Genomic DNA, 21,191 nt, shown 5'->3' on the forward strand with positions numbered 1-21,191 from the left:
TATTTCTGAACATTGTTTATTTCATCAGTTTTGACAACCCGAAAGACTGGGAACTTTTCTGTTTGTTTAGATTACTATGAACACGTTACTTTAAGGAAGAGATTATCCTTGTACAGTTGTACTTAGTGTTCGAGTTAGAGGTAGGTTTTTGGACACAACAGTGACAGACTTATTAGTTTTGGACATTCTGAAATTTACATTAGCTTTGTTTGAGGCAAGGAAACCCTACTTCTGCACTTCTGCACCCTTACAGCACTGTTAGCAATCACTAAAGCAGACTATTCAACACTTGACCCTCCAGCACAGTCAAAAGCGGTTCAGTAAAGCATTGCAGAAACTAACAAAAAGTGGCAAGAGGAGAGCATAAAAAGCAGTATGTTACGCCCTTTCTTATAATTCTTAGGCAAGAACCTCACTTGAGCAGTCCTTCCTTAGCAGTTCGGTAAGCTATACAATTTCCCTGAGTCAATGGTCAAATAAGTAAAGTAAGGGGTAGGATGTCCAAAGTTGTCCTGCACAAGTGCAACCAACCCCAGAAGGTAACCAACAAATGTCTTTTCCAACCATCCTTTTGAAACAAGTAAGTAGCTACACCTTGGAATCAACATTGTTCGCCCAGGTCAGGACCTGGGCCAGGCCAACTACCCCGCCACCCCCCACCCCTGTTCGATAGGTTGTTCTCCGAAATGGAAAGGTGGGGGAAAGGTCCATTGTCATGGATGGGGAGGTTAAATGCGGTGAAGATGAACCTTCTCCCGAGGGTATTATATTTATTCCAGATGCTCCCGACCAGCCCACCCCTTGAATGGTTGACAGAAGCTAAGCAGCGCATCACAACGTTTCTCTGGCAGGGCCAGAAGCCTAGAGTGTGCTATGAGACTCTCATCCTGCCAAAGGAAAGTGGAGGAGTGGGCCTGCCAGACCTCCTAACATACTATAGGGCGGCACAACTTAGGGCCTTGGTCCCACACCTGCTGGAGGACCCAGACAAACAGTGGGTGTTCCTTGAAAAGCAACACCTGCTCCCAGCAACGGTGGGCGAATGGCTCTGGGTCCCGAGGGGCAACCTCCCCAGATGCATCACAGAACACCCAATTCTGGGGGTCCACTGGGAAGTCCTAGCTATGAGAGGATAGGGAAGGGAATAACCACCTGGCCGTCCCCAATGAGTCACATCTGGGCACCACCGGTTAGGGAGGAGATACTAAGGGTTGGGCACTATGAGTCATGGTTCAAAGCAGGTCTCGCTAGGGTAGGCCAACTGGTGCAAAATGGGGAATTCATACACATTCAGAAGATAGAGGAGGCGTTAACCATTGGTACATTATCAGTGTTGTTATACCTCAGGCTCAAAGGGATACTTGTGTCTGAAAAGTGGAAGGAAGGTATACAAAGGGCACTCACCCCAGTAGAGAAAGTCTTGGATGGGCAGGCAGACATGAAAGGCCTCATCTCACGACTTTATGGGCACTGTTGGAGCCCAGGGTGGGGGTTCCCAGGGGGCTCCGAGCACGATGGGAGAGAGACCTGGGAGTGGAAATGGGAGATAGCCTTTGGCAACAGATGGGTAAATGTGCGTTTAAGACCTTTATCTCATGCCAGTATAAATTACACGCATTCAAGCTATTGCACCAGTGGCAATACGATCCAGTGCGTCTATCTAGAATGTTCTCAACGGTCGACCCCCACTGCTGGCATGGGTGCGGTGCCAGGGCTGACTTCTGGCATATGTGGTGGGACTGGTCCAGGTGTACTGGGCTGAGGTCCTGGGTTGGATCAGGGATGCAGGGGAGCAGGGGGGGAACACATAACATTAACCCCATGCTGGTACTTTTTGGCCTGGTAAAATGTGAGGACAGGTGGGGTGCACCATCATCGCTGGTCCATTTCCTTCTATTAGCGGCACGTGCCTGCAGAGCCAAATACTGGAAAAGGGGGCACCTCCCCACAGTGCAGTAATGGTCCACCACAGCCAAAGATATTTATCTCATGGAGAAGATCTCGGCAGCAATCCATGGAGGTAGCTCGGCAGTGGAGACCGAGTGGTCGCAGTTCTACAATATGTTCCAATAAAAAGAGGGAGACAAGTAGCTGGTGGGGTGGAACCGGCCCGGCGGGACCACAGAAGGAGTGAGTAGGGAGCGACACATGCCCCATCGGCGCAAAGATGATACTATTAGGGCCCTCCCGGCTGAGGACAGTTACATGGGAACTTGGTTCACTTTCCTAACTGCCCATCAAAGAGCATTCGCCTGTGTCACAGGGGGAGGGCGTGGGTGGGAGGAATAGGGGTAAAGAAATACATATTGTTCATCTTTGAGTTAGAGGGCACCTCCCTTCATGTATGACCTTATTAAAATCTAATAAAAAGAAATTTACAACAAAAAAAACAAGTATGTAACCCAAATTAGGTTTGAACTACCAATTCCATGCCACCAGAGGTTACCCAAGGGGGATTCCTAGGCTAGAACTCCACTGATCAGAGCCAGATGAGCGTAGTTCTAGGGAATAGAGTTTGCGCCCATCAAAACCCTATCGGTTGAGGGGTGCACAAGTAGTGGTAGCCACACTGTAGCCTCAAACTCAGATTTTCTAGGGAACCACCCATAGGGCACCCAGAATCGCCAGGGGCACTTAATTCAGACAATGAATGGTTTCAGTCGATAGGCGCCCAGATGTTGCAGGTGCAGTGGCTAAAGTTTGTGTTGGGATTGGGTCCAACTACATGATATGATATGATATTTTATTTGTATCGTGCTCGTACACAAGTGTTTCAGAGCACGACTAGGCAAGGGAGGGGAACAAGGGAGAATACAGCACAACATAAAAACGATCTTACTAGGCCCAGTGGCATAGAGAACGCGCAAGTGCATGGGAAAGGGGAAAGGGAAAAGGGAAAAGTGCATGGAAGAGGGAAAGTGGAAAGTGCAGAGCCGAGGAGCGCAGATAAATAAAATAAATAGAAAATTGAGGCAAACTGTGGTAGTGCAGCCAGCAAGTGGCAAGTGCTGTGTTTAAGGCAGCAAACTGGGTAAGTCTGAATAAGTGCAGAAAAAGAAGAAAAATGGGGGGCGGGGGGCTGTATGGGTACAGATACAGTCCCCAGTGCAAGGGGTGGCCAGGTGGCAGTGCAGGAAGGTGGCAGAGTGAGCAGGAACCTGGGCCCAGGGGACAGAGGGTGGCCAGGTGCACAGTGCCAAGAGAGCAGATCAGCAGGGGAGAAGGGGAGCGAAGGCAGAAGCAAAGAGGAAGGTTTTGAGGTGCTTCCGGAACCGGAGATGGTTCTCCTCAAGTTTTAGAGTGGCAGGTAGGCTGTTCCAGAGGGAGGCCCCAGCCGAAGATGGAGATCTACCCCCAGCTCGTTTCTTTGAAAAACGACTGACCCTGAGGGAGTTACAGGTAGAGGAGCGAAGAGCTCGAGAGGGGAGGTATTTGCGGAGGGATAGCTGAAGGTATTTTGGACCCAGGCCCCAGAAAGCCTTGTGGACAATGCAGAGGGTTTTGAATTTAATCCTTGCATCCACTGGGAGCCAATGGAGAGATTTCAAAGCTGGAAATATACGATCCCAGGGCTTGAGGCCAAGCCAAGTCTTGCAGTCCTGTTCTGGATAAGTTGTAGAGGGCGGAGAGTAGAGGCAGGTAGATTTAGAAAGAGGCTGTTACAATAGTCCAAGCTGGAGAGAACTAGAACTTGGGATACCACGAGCTTCTGGGGGAAGGAGAGGAAAGGCAGAATACCTCTGAGGAGGTGCAGTCGGACGTTTGACTTTTTAGAGACATCAGAGATATGGGCCGAGAAGGAAAGTGTGGAGTCAAAGATGACGCCAAGGTTCTTAGCCTCGCAGGTAGGGGTAGGAGGAGGGCCAAGGGAGGCCGGCCAGAGAGTGAGGGAAAAGGATGGAGATGGTGTGCCGATGAGGAGGATCTCTGTCTTGCTGGCATTCAGACAAAGATCATTGGCTGACCAATTTTGAATGGCAGTTAGGCAGTCAGAGATGAGAGAGGGAGAGGAGGTGGCCGAGGGCAGCCGGAAAATGAGTTGAGTGTCATCAGCGTAGCACTGGAAATTTGAGCAGGAAATGGCAATGCAGTGAGCCAGAGTTGCCAGGTATTGGTTGAAAAGCCAGGGTGAGAGGTTAGAACCCTGGGGAACCCCACAGGTGGAGAGGAAGATAGATGATAGGAAAGACCCCAGTTGGACCTGGGAGGGTCGATCAGAGAGGAAAGCGGTCAGCCAGGCCAGAGCCTGGTCAGTGATACCCAGATTATCACAGAGACGGCTGAGCAGGTTGGTGTGGTTGACCGTGTCGAAGGCAGAAGATAGATCAAGAAGGATGAGGACAGAGGGAATGTTAGAATCAAGGTTGAAGAGCAGATCTTCACAGATATTGAGGAGAGCAGTTTCCGTGCTCCTGGCCGCTCTGAAGCCAGACTGGTGGTCATGGAGACAACCAACAGAATCTGAATGAAGGTTAAGCTGAGAGATGGCCAGCTTTTCCAGGAGTTTGCCCAGAAAGGGGGTAATGGAAATTGGGCGATAGTTTGCCGGACAGGAAGGATCAGCTGTGGGTTTCTTGAGAAGAGGATGCACAAGGGAGTGCTTCAGAGGGGAGGGGAAGGATCCTGAGGCAAACGAGTGGTTGCAAAAATCAGCAAGGGCAGGAGCGAGGGTGTCAATGTGGTCCTTGATGGTTTTGGAGGAACAGGGATGAACCTGTTTTGTCGAGGCCTTCATAGATCGGACTTGTCTAGCGACCTCGCCAGGGGAGAAAATAGGAAAGGAAGAGAAGGATGGTGGGGGGTGCTTAAAGGGGGGTCTCCAAGCACAGACTGAGAGGGAATAGGAGGGGGAGGGGAGGCGAGGGTGGACAGGATGTCCTGGGTTTTAGAGATAAAGTGTGAGGCAAGGGCATTGCAGAGAGCCTGGGAGGCAAGAGGAGGGGAGGAGACTGCTGCAGGGTTGGCAAGCTCCTTGCTGATTTTAAAGAGTTTAGCCGAGTTGTTGGATGCCGCAGAGACATGGGCTTGAATGTGGGCTCTCTTCTTAGTGCGGACAGCGAGTCGGTATTGCCTTTGGAGCAGGCGACAGGCCAGTTTATCAGAGGATGAGCAAGAAGACCTCCATTTCCTCTCAGCCGCCCTACACTTACGTTTAAGTGTAGCTAGGTCGGAATCTGACAGCCCCGATCTCCGGTAATGCGATGGGCCTGACATACCTATTCTATGGATTTTGTTATATAGCGCCAGCGTGCCTGCAGGCCTCAGGGCGCTCACAAAACATACGAGAAACAATCATGTAGAGACACAGGGCTATAATTTTGAGGTTCACACTCCTTTTCTTTGTCAGACAAATATGTTTTAAACCTTTCTTGAACTGAGCAATTGAAGGATACAGTCTAAGTGACAATGGTAAGATGTTCCACATGGTTGGAGCCCACGAGTCAAAGCTGATTCCTCCAAACCGCTTCAGCAAATAACATGGCTGAGACAGAAGGTCATCTTTATTTGAACAGAGAGTGCCTGATTGGTGCTCACTTAATTTGTGAACTGAGATACGGAGATGTATTACCACCCAAACATTTGTATACCACGCTGGAGGCTTTAAAGTGAATTCTCTGTTGAATGGGAAGCCAGTGCAGCTTCTGACGGGCATCAGAAATATGTGCCCTCCTGTCCATGCTCAAACTGCATGGACTGCCGCATTCTGAATCACTTGGAGTTTTTTTTAATGTTGGCCTGGGATGTTCCAACCAAAAGACTATTACAATAGTCTAGTTTTGGGTTAATCGTTGCGGCCGCAATTAGTGCTCGGTTCTTTTCTGACAGATAAGGGCGAATCTGCCAAACTAAGTGTGTCGTGTAAGCACAGGAAGAACTTAAATATGCTACCTGCTTCTTGAAGGTTAAATGGGGGTGAAATAAACCCGTAAAATGTTTACATGATCCGAGACCTGAATCATGTTTCCTTCAATAATAAACACATTAAATTGGGGATCACGTTTTTTCAACTTAGCATCAGTACCTATTATCAGAATTTCTGGGTTTTTTTGTCGTTTAGAGCAAGTGAGTTTCTGGCCATCCATATTTTGATGCACCCCAAAAACCTCACTTACCCTTCCGAGATCTTCTGAGTATGACCCTGACAACTCCAGGACAATCTGGGTGTCGTCCAAAAAATGTGCAAACTTGACTCCCAGGCCGTACAAGAGGTCTAGAATGCTCATTGTACAGAAAAGGCGACAAACGTGAGCCCTGAGGAACACCCGAGTTTAGTGGAACCTGTTACGATTGAAAATCATCCCTGGCCACTCTTGCCATCCTTGGACCTGCAGCTGGACAGGCCAGACACCTCATGACAGCAGCCACCATGACTCCCACAATGAGGATGGACCACCAGGACCGAACAAGTGAAGTAGTGCAGCAAAGGATCCCTGGTCAGGGGTCACCACCCCAATCCTTGGAGGCAAGAAACAGTTCCAGGAAGGCCCCTGTTCACAGTTGAGAGCAGCAACAATGTGTCACAAGTCTAAGATCGTCAGAGTCCCATGGTCCAGCTCAGGATGGTGTCCGTAACAGTGGAGAGGCCTGGTTGATAATTGGTCATACCCCAGGATGGTCCAGGGGCACTTCCGAAATCCATCAGCTGCAGGGCACTGATACAGGACCAGTTGTTCCCACCAGTCCAAAGGAGGAAGGCAGCGTTGAGGGTCTTCCCTGGTCGCATGATAGCCAGCAGCAGACACTGGTGGTTTATTTCCACAGCAGTTCTCAGGGTCTTCTTCAGCAGTCCGTCAATCTTCAGGTGCTTGGTTCTTACCCAAGCCCATCAATGGCAAGGATTAGCAGCATTCAGACAGTTTAGGGCTACCCAGTCATGGACAACCACAAACCCACATCCGTCCAGCAAGAGCCACTTCCTGGTAAAGCAGCCAAACGTAGTCCTAGCCAGTACCGTCTGACAAAGCCACTTTTCCTGGGATCCCGTGAAAGTTCATGCCCTTATATAGAATTTTTCTGACCTAGTGGGGCAGGAAGACGACCAAAAGACAGGATTGCCAAAGGACCGAGCTTAAACCACCTCTGGCAGTTATTATCTGGTACTCGAAATGGCATTGTTGGGTACAAATCGATGGTGCACAGGAAGTCAACGGAAAAGATGAAAAACATGGTTCACTGCCATCAGCCTCTACTAGACCCATCTTAAAGGCATAAAAAATGTTGCCAGACAAAAGGCAAAAATGGCATACAAAGTACCCCTGTAGCATTCCACTTTAAGGTGGTGTGTGCTACAGTAAAAAACATGACTGAGGGAAAGCGTCCCCCTGCACTGTTAGCATTCAGGGCCCACCAGCGCCCACTAATTTGATGAGCTGAAAGGGTAAGTGAAGCTAAAAAGGCTTTATTTACTTACCTCAAGAGTCAGGAAGGAGTTGACGACATTGGCAAATATTCTGGGGGTTCAAATGTTATGGGGGTTCTGTTGAAATGTATGGTAGGAAAGTACAGAAAGAAAATTCTTCCCTAACTCCTCTATAAGGCAGTCGCACCCAAGTTACCCAGCTACCTTGCGCAAAACTCAGCATTTCCGGTGGACAGCCCACCACTAGAAGCCAGGACACATGCAGACTTGAAATCCACTGCTGCAAAAAGGAAAGGATCAGAAAACAAGTCTTCCCTGCCTATGCCCCAAGACTATGGAACCTCCTCCCCATCAGCATCAGACTCGCTCCTACAATTCAGAAAAGCATTCAGACCGACCTCCTTGAAGGAGTCTCCCGTCCTCAACACCTAGACCATTGTGTCGCCCCCCCCTGCGCCACCTGACTCGCTAGACTCCATCTGCTACTCTCCTCCCCAGGACCCTGAACAGCTGTACCCCTCTTCTGTGCCCCTCTGTATCCTACCCCCGCTGTATATCTGTTCTGTTGCTACCTCTGGAAAGCACACTGTTATGCATCTGTATTCTTGCATACTTCGGTAAAGCGATCCGTTATGTATCTGTATTATTGTATACCTCTCTGTAAAGTGTTCATTTACTTCTCGAAGCTAGGTCCACGCTCAATAACGTCCTACGTTTAAGTTAAGTTTAAGAGACTCATGATGCTGCTCTGATCGCCACATGCGAAGCAATACAAGCCGCTGGCCTCACCCTTAATACCGACAAATGTCGGTTCAGCAAATCAAAACTGACATTTTTTTGGTCACATCTTCTCGAGTGAGGGGATGACGCCTGACCCCGTGAAAGTGGACACCATCACCAAATTGAAAGAACCACAACAAGTGGCTGACGTCCGCTCTTTCCTTGGCATGGCTGGATATTGCGCCAGGTACATACCTCACAGAACCGCTCAGGAAACTCCTACAGAAAGATGTGATTTTTAACTGGTCCCCAGCATGCCAACGTGCATTTAGCGCGATCAAACAAGAACTCATGGAGGCCCACCGCCTAGCTTACTTCAACCCATCATGGCACACGGAAGTGATAGTGGACGCCAGCCCGGTGGGCCTAGGAGCCATTCTAGCACAGACAAGTGGTGCTGCTGTCAACCCCAGACACGTTGTGGCCTGCGCAAGAAGGGCATTGTCCCCCTCTGAGGGAGCCTACTCGCAGGACGATAAAGAAAGTCTGGCTGCAGTCTGGGCCTGTGAACACTTTCATAACTTCCTGATTGGGAAAAGTTTCACCCTAATAACCGACCACCAGACGTTGCTCTCACTGTTTGGTAACCCACACATGAAAATGCCTCCAAGGAGAGAATGCTGGGGCATTCGCCTTCAGGAATAAGATTATGACATAATACACCGCCCTGGAGGTGCCCTAAACCCTGCTGACTATCTGTCAAGACATCCGATGAGGCCCCCACTGACCCGGGGAGGTGATGTTGCATACATTAATTATGTGGTGGCGAACTTGCTACCACCCGCACTATCGATGGACACGGTTGCTGTGGCTTCAGCCAACAAGTGGAGAGACTTCCGACGTGCAATGTTGGCTCACCCGGGGGTGTGTAAAGAAGAAATAGAAAGGCAGGCTAGAGTGCACAACAAACTGGCCGTGAAAGACCACAATATACTCCTTTCGTCATCCCCGCAGCCCAGAGGACTGATGTTGTCAGCGCTGCACACGATGGACACCGGGGAGCCGAGAACACGAAAAAGCAATTACGATGCCACATATGGTTCCCATTTCTGGACTCAGCAGTGGACGAATGGATAAAGAACTGCCACGCCTGCCAGTGCATGTTGCCCGGATACCAGACCGACCCTGGGAAAAGGTAGCCATTGATTTCTACGACCCACTGGAATCAGGGGAATACTTTCTTCTCCTGATTGACGAGTACTCGCATTTCCCCATTGTCAAGAAACTAGTCACCACAGCATTTCTCCAGATGGCTGCTGTTCTAGACGAAGTACTCAGTGAATGGGGGTAATCAAGTCTGACAATGGGCCACCTTTCAATGGATACGAGTTTGCAGCGCTAGCAAGACACCTAGGATTCAAACATCTGAAAATAACACCTCGGTGGCCACAGGCGAACGGCATGGCAGAACGGTTTATGGCGTCAATAAAGAAGACGATCCAGAAAGCCTGCATTGAAGCAGTCAATCCACACCAAGCACTGTGCCGGCTCCTCAGAGACTATCGAAACACTCCCCACGAGGCCACAAACAAAACTCATGCAGAGCTTGTGGTCTGGTACGACGTGCACACCCGTACCTTGCGAAGTTCGTCGACCCCAGATGACACCAATGTTGAAATAGCTCACAGAGATGCAGAGGTGAAAGAGAAAGCTAAACAGGACACTGACACAAAGCGCAGAGCGACGCCCAAAGGCTTTCAAATCAGAGACGAAGTCCTAGTGCAACAGCCCATGATCCGAAAGACTGATTCACGGTTTGCTCCTAGCCCCATGAAGGTCACAGCAGTAAAGGGCACTATGGTGACAGCGCAAGACCAAGATAAAGCTGTTACGAGGAACTGTTCACAATTCAAACACTACCTCAAAAGAGAAGACCGCGAATCTCCTACGCTGGCTTGCAGCCCGGTGCTGTGGGATCCGCAGGATGACTTGTGGATTCCACCTGGAGGAACGGCTGACGGGACGGAACCTGGCGAAGACACCACAGCTGGAGAAGAAGCGGAGATCCCACATGAGAGGCCACAGCGAGTGATCAAGAGACCAGTATGACTGGCTGAAGAGTGCTAGCCCTGACGTTTGAACATTTGTCTGGGGGTGGTGTTACGGACCACCGCACCTCTAAGAGTAAGGCCCGCCCACAAAGAGGGGGGGCCAGTGACGTGAGTTGGGGGGAAGTTTAGGGGAATGGCGCGCTTGGCGCCAGTTACAGTTGAATGTTAATAAAGAAGGTTATGCGATATCCCTCTGGCTGTGCGTCCTTCTTTCTACGTACCCGGCCCAGTCCGGGTCAACCCTCCAAGGCAAGAAACTGACCTGCGTGGCATAAGAGTGAAGATTAAGGTGACCAGCCTGCTGCTGGGGTGCAGAGAAGAAGGAAAGGAACCAATGCCCGCACACAATTAAATCGCATCACCCAGGTCCAAGAAAAAAAGATGGTTGCAGCCCCTCAAGAAAGTGGGGCAGCTGCATCTAGTAACCCATAAGCGAGGAATAGTGGGAGCTCTGCTCCAACAAGAGACCCAGGGCGAAGTAAGAGGAGGCAGTCCCATCAATTGGAGAGGGTCAAGAGAAAAGAGGGGATCCTCATCCCATATAAGAGCCAGTGCCAACCGGAAGTTTATAGGGTCGGAGAAGCAAGAAGTGATGTCCTAGCACAGATGACCTAGAGCAAAGGAGGGGAATGTCCTACACCCTAGGGCAAAGAAAAAGCTGTGCCCCACTAGACACTCTGGGCAGAGAGTAGAACAACAGTGTCACTGGATGTAGCACAAGATATCGGATAAAGTAGCAGTAAGCATGGCTGCAGCAATGACGTACCAATGCTAAGGGGACATACACTGTGTCTCTGTGTAAAAAAAACTGCTGGCGCCAACCCACGGCTCATGTTGCAGTGAGGGACGACTGGCCCAGCCTGAGGGAGCACGCAAAAGTGGGAGGAGGAGCATCCACTGCTTACGTTTAATGCAGCAGCAATAAGAGTGGTTGAAGGAATGAGATCCGATGCACTGGCGGTTGTGGGAGGAATGGTGACGTCCTCTCTGGCGGTGAAGGAGTTGGCGATGAGTAGAATGCCATTCCGTTGAGAGCCCTGACAGCAGTGGCACGCTGCAAGTGGGTCTCCAGGATTTGCACAGCATCCAAGTAAGGGACGCTGTGCGTGACAGTGTTTCATCGCGTTCAAGCCGTCCGCGAGTGCCCAGCTTGGGAAGCACTTGAGAGGAGATGCTGCCGGAAATGCGATGCAGTGACAGTGAGGGATATCGCTGGGCAAGAGTGAAAGCAGTTAACGTGTCAAACAAGAGGTGAAGAAGCGTTTGAAATGGGATAGGCTGAGTAGTGTGGGCTCGCTTTGCTCCTCTTACCAGATCCCTACCTAAGTAATAAATCACAGACAAATTATGTGTATGGAAAAGTTGTAGGCCGTAGGCATTTTATTTTCTTACAGAAAATACAACAAAACAAAAATCAATACACTGCCATATGCTTTTGGGCACATTGTGTCCAGTCCCGAAGTTGCCCAAGGCTCCTCCTGAGTCCTTGATATCCCTGGGCCTTCGTTCCTGGGCACATGCCGCCTGCAACATGTCTTGGACCGTGTACCGAAAGAGTACTCGGCGTTCCCACTTCTGCCTGCTCCTTCTTTTTTGGACCGTGTACCGAAAGAGTACTCGGCGTTCCCATTTCTGCCTGCTCCTTCTTTTTTGGACCGTGTTCCGAAAGAGTACTCGGCGTACCAGCTCCTGCCTGCACCCCTCTTCTTCCGTTATTATTGTAGGGGGGTTTGGGTGGCAAAAGTTTTTCCTTCCCCTTATCCAGGCACTAAGAGCCTACCCGAGAGAGGTGAGCTCTTACCTGGTTTGTGCCGCCTCTCCTTTTCCTGTCTTACTTATACACCAGCGGCCTTTTGTTCCTTCTTGGGGGTGGCCGGGTTAACCCCCTGACCCCTTGCTGTAATATTTCACACCTTCCCAAGTGCTGCTTCCTGCCCTTTCCTGGGCTTTTGTTTCTTGTGGCGCCGTTCGGACGCCCCTCCCTACGCTTTCGTGCTGTTTTCCCCCACCCCGTGCCTAAACTCCCAGACCCTCTATCGTCCCGCATTTCATGCGGCCCGGGGCCTGGGGCATAGGCTGAGTAGTGTGGGCTCGCATTGCTCCTCTTACCAGATCCCTACCTAAGTAATAAATCACAGACGACTTATGTGTATGGAAAAGTTGTAGGCCGTAGCCATTTTATTTTCTTGCAGAAAATAAAACACAACAAAATAAATACACTGCCATATGCTTTTTGGCACCTTGTGTCCAGTCCCGAAGTTGCCCAAGGCTCCTCCTGAGTCCTTGATCTCCTTGGGCCTTCGTTCCTGGGCACATGCCGCCACACCTGAGCCGGTGTTCCTCACACCCGCCCAGGTCCCCCCCAAAAGCACCCTACCTACAACCCTGTGTTGTCGGAAAAACCCCCCATCCCTTTCCTTGATAGGTGTACCCCATCCTGGTGAAACATTTCCGGATTGTTCCGGTGTAGACCATGTTTTATGAAGTGCAGCCCTGTGCTCTTGCAGTACTTTTCTACTGATTTATTTAGTTTCTTTCTGGCTATTTCTATTGCGTGCCTTTTCTGTGCCCCATACCAGACCCTTCTTGGTATTATTTCTGACATAAAAATCTCGGTTTTCCCCTAGTTGCGGGCTATGCTATGCAGCGACTCGCCAATGTTCCTTTGTAATTTACCCCTATTTGTGCTCACCAGGTCGTTCCCTCCTAGATGTATAACTAGGTACTCGGAGGGGAGGGGGGGAGGGGGGTGGCCCCTGAACCCTATCAGGTCCGCCAGCCTGTCGCGAATGTCCTCCAAATGCATCCCCGGGAGGCCCCACCAGGATGTGATTGTGTTTTTGAAATGTGGTCCTTGCTTTACTTCCTCCAGCCACCTGCCTGCCCGGGTCATGAAAGAGTGCCCCACTGTCCCTGCCGATTTTTGGGGTCCAGCCCCTATGGAAACAGGGGAGATAAGCGTTTATATCAGTTCCACCCTTATGTATTTTTTAAAACCTTACGACTTCCACCCCCCAATCCTTTTCACTCCCTTTGCTCCCAGGCCCCCCCGCCCATGCAGTGGTTGCCGCCCCTATCCTGAATGCGTGTGTTCCAAACTCAGCTGGATCCCATCCTGCTTTGGCCACCACCTGTTTTAATACCGCCTGAAACTGGTACCTGCTGAGTGCGCTGCCGTCCCTATGTATTAGTAGCTGCCCGTCGACCTCTGATCGGAGGTCCAGGAATTCTTGGGTGATGCATCTGTGCAAATGGTCCTTCTCTCTGATGCAATTGAGGTCTATTGCTCTCCCCTTCCCCGTTTGGTCTGTTTTAGATTCCTTTAACATTATAGACATCCCCTTGTTTCCCATCTTAACATCCCTCCTTGCCAGGCCGTCTCCTGCCACCGTATTACTGGCCACCAGCTCCCCTACCCTGAAAGCACCGTAATATGCCAGCGCGATTGCTGCCCTAAACAGCGCGGTTTCGTACGTGCTGCTGCCTGTATCTCGTAACACTTTTAACAGGATTATTAACTTCCCCAAGTTCCCCGGCCTTCTGCTATCTGGTTTCTACCCCTCTAATTTAGCCCATCCTCTCATAGCATATTTTATTCTAGCGCTGTCGGTTGGATCCGGTATGCCCGCCACTTTTGTGGTATATGCCACCGCTGCTAGCTGTGCTGCCGCCCAGCTTTTCTTTCTCCCTTTGGCAAATGCCCCTTCCAGAAATTCACACATTTTTTTCGGTTGAAATTTTTTCCACTTCTTGCACACCTGTTTCCACCAACACATCTTTTACATGCCTTTTGTACTGCTTACCCGTTTTGTACGTTAGGGCGTTCCTAGTCAGTTTGTCATGACCCGTTCCGTTCTCTGTGTTTTTTCCCACTTCTTTTGAGTCGACCTTGTAGCCAACCGTTCTTTCCTTTCCAGTCGAACTTCCGATGCTTATTCTTGGAAACCCTGCCTTTGCCGGTATGGGCGTTATTTACCTGCCATACACGTGGCCATATTTTTCTTTTTCATTATTTCCGGTGCTTATTCGTGGAAACCATGCCTTTTCCGGTATGGGCGTTATTTTTAGGCCATACACGTGGCCATATTTTTCCTTTTCTACTCAGCCTTATGGCTAGCCTTTTCATTATTTCCGTTGCTTATTCGTGGAGCCCAGGCCTTTCCCGGTATGGGCGTTATTTTCCTGCCATACCCGTGGCCATATTTTTCCTTTTCTATTCCCGCCTTATGGCTAGCATTTTCATTATTCCCGATGTTTATTCGCGGAACCCATGCCTTCCCTGGTGTGGCCGTTCTCTGCCCTATGGTTGCCCACTATTGCCCCCGAGCCATCTTTTCCTCGTAGTTGATATGCGACTGCCATATAACTGCTCTTATTGACCACTTTGGAATTCCCCCTTTTCTGCCCTTCTGCTTATGCTCCATGCTCCCAGCTATGTTTTCCCGATATCTCCCGTGCAACCCCCTTGAGCCGTTGGTGGTATGTTACTTTGCTACTCTGCCGTCCTCTATGTGTCCCCTATTGACTGCCCCAAAGGTTCTGTTCCCCTGACCTTAAGCGATCCCTTGTCGTTATTATCGTCTCTCCTGTTGTTGTACCTGTCTTTGCACATTCCTTTAATGCATCCCTCCCAATGCTTTGTATATCTTCAAGACCCCTTGTTGCCAAGTTAACACTGCCACTCCATCCTCTGGCTTTTTTTTAATACTGTTGGTGCCCCTTTTGGGCTGTGTCCCAGGTCCCCTGAGTCACCTAGTGGAAAAGGACCTGCCCCCTTCTATGCCAGAGCCCTTCTCACTCTCCTTACCTATTACTCCTTACCATTTTACCCATGCTTCCAAGGAGTCCCACTGTTCCTCCTTCCTGCTCTCTACCTTGGTTTGTGGAATTGGACCTGCCCCTGCACTCTTGTCTATCCCTTCTATAACAGAACCCTTCTCTCTGTCTTTACCCAGTAACCCTTCCCATTTTATCCATGCTTCCAAGGGGTCCCTCTCTTCCTCCTCGCTGCTCTCTCCCCTGATTGTGGAAGCTCCTTCCTCCTTGTATTCATTCGGCTTTCTCCTCTTCCTGTCCCTGGTTCTGGGCGACTTACCCGTTCTGGGCGACTTACCCGTACCAGTGATGCCTGAGCTTAACCTCTTTACAATTTGCTTCCAATTTTTCTTCTGTCCTGTTGGTAGAGCCCCCTCTCCTGCCGCCGGGCTCCTCACTCAGCAAAGGCGACATTTTCCTTTGCCCTGTCCTCCCTCCATAGGACGCCCAGTTTCGGCTACCAGACACTTTTTCTGCTTTCTCGGCCCAACTGCTGCCTTCCTTTTGCCCTCTTTGTTCTTACCTCAGCCATTTTCTTTTCGCCTTCCCTCGCCTATTTCCACATCACTGCGCGCAGAGCGGCACCCCCGATACAACGTGCCAAGCCGCGTTACCGGAGGGTGGTCACCGTGGGCACCCTTGTTCACCCCGCTGGCCCACATGCTATCATTTAACAATACTGGTCCTAAAATCTCTCGTGAAGTGTTCAGTTTTTTTTTTGACAAAGAATGCTTACACCCCCACGCACGCGAAATGCTCGGCAAAGAATCCCCTAGTGCACCCAGACTGGCAATATACGCACACGCTTTTCTGATCACCAGAGATTAGAGAAACTCCAGGCGCTCATAGTAAGAGCATATTTACCTTTTACTTCAACCTTGGAAGCTACCAATGCCTTGTGCTTTTCTACTACCTCTGCCGCATAGCCACCCATACAAGCATTGACTTCTTTGCCGCATAGCCGCTAGAGAGCATATCTCCACACCCCCATTTGTAGTTCGTAGCTGCGACCCTACAATGGTCCTTGCGCACCGACTATGAAATCCCCCATGCAATCCCCCAGGCGAGGCAAGCAGGGGGAGGGTGGGTGTTACCCAGGGCCAGTGGTGTGAATTAAATCCCCAAAGCGCTCACCTACTGCTCGACATTTCCCTTTACACGAGGCTACCGCGGCCCCCAGCGCTGACGCCCCGCTTTCCTCCCTCGTAGTTGTGACCCTACAGTGGTCCTTGCGCACGCGACTATGAAATCCCCCATGCAAACCCCAGGCGAGGCCAGCAGAGGGACGGTATGTGTTACCCAGAGCCAGTGGCATGAATTAAATCCCCAACATGCTCCCCTACTCCCTTTACACGAGGCTACCGCGGCCCCCAGCGCTGAAGTCCCGCTTTCATTACTCCACTCCTTTACCTGACTGCCACCATATTGCCTCTGCGCTGGAACCCAGAGACAACCGGAACCCTTCCTCTTCTGTTGTAGCACATCTTCTTGCTCGGGAACCATCACCCAGGGAGGACCCGAACGAAGAAAACGCACTTACTGCTTTCTGCTGCGTTGGGCGACATCTATCCGGGTTATGCTTCCTTCCTCAGTTGGCGTTTCCAAACCGGTTCCTTTTCCCTTGTCCAGGTCCCAAAACACTTACCCAAACGAGTTGAGTGTCTTGCCTGGTTGCCCGTTCACTGAAAGCCTGGGCCCTTCTTGTCATTTCTTCCGCCCTCCTTCTTGTCTGACTTCCTTCTTTCTGCAGGGCTGACCTCCTCAGAGACTTCCTTGACTTTCTTGAAAACACGATCTTCCTTTAACTTTGCTGCTTCCCGCCGCTTCATGGTACTTGGTGCGCCAGTGGTCTTCTTCTCGCGGACCCGCCAGGCTGGTCGGGCCCGCTCTTCGACACGGTAGGTGAAACGATGCCTGCCTGTTCAAGCGAGGAACAAATAGTGAGCCCGCAAGAGCAAACGTTTTTGCCTGTATGCTTAAAAGGGGACTTAAAAAGTGAGCCCGCAAAAGCAAACGTTTTTCCTTCCCCTTATCCAGGCACTAAGAGCCTACCCGAGAGAGGTGAGCTCTTACCTGGTTTGTGCTGCCTCTCCTTTTCCTGGCTTACTTATACACCCCCGGCCTTTTGTTCCTTCTTGGGGGCAGCCAGGTTACCCCCCTGACCCCTTGCTGTTATATTTCACACCTTCCCAAGTGCTGCTTCCTGCCCTTTCCTGGGCTTTTGTTTCTTGTGGCGCCATTCGGACGCCCCTGCCTACCCTTTCGCGCTGTTTTCCCCCACCCCTCGCCTAAACTCCCAGACCCTCTATCGTCCCGCATTTCATGCGGCCCCGGGCCTGGGGCATTGTGCGCTGACGAAATGAATGAATTGCTGCGGAGGGTCCGGATATGTGACAATGCGAAGTAAATGTATTGCGCAACTGAGACCTTTGCTGCGGTTTGCGAAATGAAAGGAACTGTCATGCGATGAAGTATTGGGTGCTTGACAAATACCCTCCTTGGTTCCCTCCTCCTCCTCCTCACCTGTACTGGGTTCTTCTGAGGAACTGTCTGTGTCTATGGCTCTCCTTTCTCTCCAGAGGTCCAATCCTTTCCTGTTGAGTTTGGGACGAGCTCCTCCGGAGGCCACCTTGCCTGCTGGCAGACAGCAAGGCAGAGGGGGCCCTCAGGGAGTCCGCCCCCAAAACCAGGGAAAAGCGTGGCTGAAAAACTCTGGTGTGCTGGAATGTAGTCAGCACTACGAATGTCAAGGCAGGAGGCTTTCCGTTGAAGAAGATGAGAGGACTTCAATTCCCAGATGACACTGCTGGAGGCGGGCTAGCGTGGGTATCCTGAGCGACTGCTTGGATGTATACAGTAGCCGAGGAATGAGGAAGAGGGCTGCAGAATGCTGCAGTGGGAAGGAGCGTACAATGGCAGCTGTGCGCACAAAACAGGGAGAGAACAGAGAAAAGCACTTGAGCGGGAGAAGGAACAAGGGCTACTCGAGCGGGGGGAAAATTGGAGAGGAGGAAGCACCAGGAGAGATAAAGGGCTCGGAGCCGAGCGGGCATTCACTGCGGGCGGACAAGAGGAAGCAAGCGGGGAATCGCAAGCAGAGCAAGAGAGGAGCACTAGCGTACGAACCTGGCGAGGAAAGCAAGGTTGCAACGCGTCGACTTCCGCGTGTGACGCCTATTTGTATGCGTCATGACGGTGACGTGCAGTGCGTGGGAGACTAGACCGCTGGTGGAGGAACGGGATCAGCCCTTCCATTGGCTCCATAGCTTCCATGGAGTGCGCGTCATGACAGTATATAACCCCTTCGCCAAGGCCTTCCTCCAGGCTTACCTGGATGGTGTCTGTGGAATATGCGTAGGAGTCTGGAGGCATGTAGATTTTTGGCTGGTTCCCAAGATCTTTCCGTCCAAGGGTATCCTCTCACAGTATGAGGTATTGTAGGACTCCGTGTTTGTAACGAGAGTCCAAGATGCGTGAAACCTCATACTCTTGGGTGTCATCATCCACACTGGGTATCTTTCTTCTGGTGGTTCTCGAAAAAGGATCAGGTTTATAATCCTTAAGAAGCGAGGTATGGAATACTGGATGTATCCTTCGAAGAGAGTGCAGGAGGTTTAACCGAAAGGCCACAGGATTGATCCGTTGTTCTATGGAAAACGGTCCAATATATCTCGGAGTGAATTTACCTGGATGGACTCTCCTGGGGAGGTACTTGGCGGACAACCATACCTTGTCTCCTTTCTTCCAATCGGGATTAGGTCTTCTGTTCTTGTCAGCCCATATCTTGTAAGTCTGGCGACTGGCTAACAGAGTTTCTTGAGCAGACTTATGAGTTTGTTTAAGAGTGTCCAATAGTAGGTCTATGGTAGGGACATTAGTGGGTTGGACTGTAGGAAATGGGATGTGTTTGGGTTCGTACCCATAGGTACATTTAAAAGGACTCATTCCTATTGCAGTATGTTTGGTGTTGTTATATGAGAATTCTGCAACCGATAAGAGATGATACCAGTTGTCCTGAGTCTGGTTGCAGTAACATCTTAGAAACCTTTCAAGTGTAGCGTTGAGGCATTCGGTCTGTCCGTTTGTTTCGGGGTGAAAGCCAGAAGACAACGCTCTCTGAATATGCAACTGTTTACACAAGGTTGTCCAAAACTTGGAGGTGAACTGTGTTCCTCTATCAGACACAATTGAGGATGGTAGACCATGGAGACGGACTATCTCCTTTAAGAATATGTCCGCTGTGGTAGTGGCAGAAGGAGTGCCTCTAAGGGGAATGAAATGAGCCAGCTTACTGAAGGAGTCGACCACTACCATGATAGCTGAACATCCTCCCGATTTGGGTAACTCAACGATAAAATCCATAGATATATGTTGCCAGGGTCCGGCAGGTGGTTCATCTTTTTGTAGAAGCCCCAATGGTTTAGCCATACTGTGTTTGCTTTGAGCACATATGGGACAGGAAGAGACGTACTCCACGACGTCCTTATTCATCTTTGGCCACCAGAAATTCCTCTTCAGTAGATCCAGTGTAGCAGCACGTCCCTTGTGACCAGCCGTGGGCAGATCATGGCACCACGAAATAGCTTGGTTCTGGAGATCTTGGGTGGGCAGGTAAAGCAAGTCGTCTTTAAATAGTTATTCTCATTTGTAGGTCAGAGAGGGGTCTCTTGGAAGAGAGGCGGTCTTTTGGGCTTCCAGAACTTGTAAATATTTATTTACTGTTCCTATTAATCTCTTCCCATTGAGCAGACATTCCTGTTCGGTGTAATTCCCTGATCCTTCTTGGTGGCTGTGGGAGAGTGCATCTGCTAAGTGATTGTCTTTACCCGGTAGGTATGTGAGTATGAAATCAAATTGGGAGAAGTAATAAGCCCAACGAGCATGACGAGAGTTCCTGCATTCCATCTGTTGGAGAATACTTAGGTTCCTGTGGTCAGTCCATACTTGAAACGGGTATCTCGCTCCTTGCAACAGATGACGCCACTCCTCACAAGCCTGTTTGATTGCTAACAGTTCCTTTTCAATCACCGAATAGTTTCTTTCACTGGAGGTGAGTGTTCTGGAATAATAGGCAATGGGATGTTCGAGTTGATCCTCCTTCCGTTGTAGTAGAGCTGCCCCAATAGCCCCTTGCGAGGCGTCAGCTTCTACGATAAAGGGTTGAGACTGATCAAGCTGCCTGAGGATAGGTGCAGAGGTGAATGCTTGTTTGAGCTGATGAAAGGCGGAATCTGCTTCTGGCGTCCAATGGAACTTCACCCCCTTCTTTAGCAAAGCTGTAATAGGTAGGACTGTGTTGGAGAAGCCTGTGATGAATTTCCGATAGAAATTTGTCAGCCCCAAGAACCTCTGGATGTCCTTGACTGAGCTGGGAACAGGCCAATTGTTAATAGATGCTGTCTTGTTAGGGTCCATCTCAATGCGGTTTTCTGACAGAATAAAGCCCAGATACGGAACTGTAGAAACCTCAAAGACATTTCTCTGGCTTGACTAATAGGTGGTGGTCTCGGAGTCTCTTGAGCACTTCCCTTACGTGTAGACGATGTTGTTCTAAAGTGTGAGAGTAAACCAAGATGTCATCCAAGTAGATTACCATGGACTTAAACAGAAGATCACTGAAGACTTTGTCCATAAATCTCTGGAACTGGGCTGGCGCGTTAACCAACCCAAAGGGCATCACCTTGTACTCGAAATGACCTAATGGAGTACGAAAGGCGGTCTTCCATTCGTCCCCTTGTTTGATTTGTAGGAGATGATAGGCCCCTCTGAGGTCTAGTTTGGTAAACCATTTTGCCCCTTGTACTGCTTCCATGATCTCCTTTATCAGAGGCATCGGGTATCTATCTCAAATGGTTTGGCTATTCAGGCCCCTGAAGTCAATACATGGTCTGAGTTCCTTGTTTCCCCTTTTTGGTATAAAGAACAGAGAAGCTCCAGCCGAAGAAGTTGATTCTTGTATCAAGCCATTCTGTAAATTGCTTGCTAGGTAGTCCCTTAATGCTTCCTTCTCCAGGAGGGATAAGGGATACATTCTCCCAAATGGAACCACAGCATTAGGTATAAGATCGATTTTACAATCCTCGGCTCGATGTGGAGGAAGAGGTCTGGGAAGAGTGTCTGTAAAGATGTCGGTCAATTCTTGATAGGTCACAGGAATGGAGTCCCAAGTGTCACCCTGATGTGAA

The 21,191-nt window shown here is 50.1% G+C and overlaps 1 protein-coding gene across 6 annotated transcripts in view; it reads left to right on the forward strand.

Moving 5' to 3' along the window:
- LOC138521808 (E3 ubiquitin-protein ligase TRIM39-like) overlaps window positions 1-21,191 on the forward strand; it is a 915,506-nt gene that overhangs the window by 231,612 nt on the left and 662,703 nt on the right. The gene's annotated exons all lie outside the window — the stretch shown is intronic.

The sequence above is a fragment of the Ambystoma mexicanum genome, chromosome 13 (assembly GCF_040938575.1).
Source record: "Ambystoma mexicanum isolate Mex_15411 chromosome 13, UKY_AmexF1_1, whole genome shotgun sequence".
NCBI classification, from domain to species: Eukaryota; Metazoa; Chordata; class Amphibia; order Caudata; family Ambystomatidae; genus Ambystoma; species Ambystoma mexicanum.